The following is a 1442-nucleotide window of genomic DNA, read 5'->3' on the forward strand; positions in this document are numbered from 1 at the left end:
AGTGATATGAGGATTCTGGTTTAAAATCCTGCCCTAATGGCCTGGACAATGACAAAGAGTTCTCCTGGGTCTGTGCCTACTCAACCTGTCTGCTTGGTGAGAGAGCCTTTAAATCTTGTTCTAGCTGAGCAAGCAATAGCATACTCTCAAGTCAGTTTCTTTTGTAAAAGAGCTATGCTTTTGCTCCTAATTCTAGTCGTCAGTCCTATTCCAGCAGGACTCAGTGCATCTTAAAGCCACATGAACTTTCCTGTGTAAAAACATCAGACTGCGGGAGTGGAGTGGTCGCCAGAGATGCCCGACGGTCTGTTCTGAGGAGTGGCCAGCAGCACAATGGAGGGCACGAGGGACCACTGACACCTGAGACAGACTACAGATCAGCATGTACCAGAAGTGGAAATCCAAGTCAAACACAGAAGGACAGCCTCACTGAGCAACCAAGAGTGTCAGTGTGCCCAAGGCGATCTCAGCGACAGCAAGTACCTGTGGTGGAGACAGGCATTCTTCGCTGAGACACCAAGAGGTGGTTAAAGCAATCCGGGCAGCCGACGTCCCAGTGACAGACCAGCTGACAATGTGCCAATGTATTTGATTCAGCTAATGTAATAGAAATATTATCCATGAAACATAATAAAATATCAGAGTGTTTTTATGTCTTACACCATCAACTGTGGTATGTAGACATCAGAGGCACCACTGAAGTTTGACTCGTTAAACTACGTCCTGTTATTTTTACGTGAGGATGTCTGAGGGTGCTGTTTTTCTGCTACTTCTCATGCTCCTTTCTCCTCTTCCTTGGTGCACTTTTATCTAGACATCATCCTCCATCCACCCCCCTTTGGCCATTTTGAAAGCACATTGGCCAGTCTCTTGTCACGTGGTCCTTCATGAAATGCAAACTCCTTCTTCCGTGTTATGTTTTAGAATACTAAATTCAGGTCCAATAAATCAAACCCGGCTTTGCTACCATCAAACGGCGGGTGGTTGTTCATTTTCCTGTTTTCCTTTCTCCTCTGAAGTCAGTAACTTCAACTATCAGAAAATAAGAAAAGACTCCCTCCACATAAATGAGAGTAAGCATGCAGACCAAAAGATTAAAAGGCTGGCGTAAGGACACACAGAAGAGGAAGCAGGGATCTCCGGAAGCTTAAGCTGGCACAGACTTACTGGGAAATGCCTGCCAGACTAACCTTTGTTAGATAAGTGTGGCTGGCATGGCACTGTTGGACTTTAATAGAGCGTATGACTAAGACTCTTGTGACACTTTTATGGACAAGCTATATTGGATTAGATAAGAACCTAATTGGATATAGCCATACCTGGCTGGACAGTCCTAATAAAAATATTATAACTGATGGGTACTTAGTAGCTTTGTCCTCACGAACTTACATAAAGATGTCCAAGGCAAGCATAGCAAATTCAGAGTGACTGCAAAGAATATT

General features: G+C 44.2%; 1 pseudogene; it reads left to right on the top strand.

Moving 5' to 3' along the window:
• The first annotated feature begins 225 nt into the window (after positions 1-225).
• On the top strand, positions 226-531 carry LOC123610676 (annotated as a pseudogene).
• The last annotated feature ends 911 nt before the right edge of the window (positions 532-1442 follow it).

The sequence above is a fragment of the Leopardus geoffroyi genome, chromosome C2 (genome assembly GCF_018350155.1).
Source record: "Leopardus geoffroyi isolate Oge1 chromosome C2, O.geoffroyi_Oge1_pat1.0, whole genome shotgun sequence".
NCBI lineage: Eukaryota > Metazoa > Chordata > Mammalia > Carnivora > Felidae > Leopardus > Leopardus geoffroyi.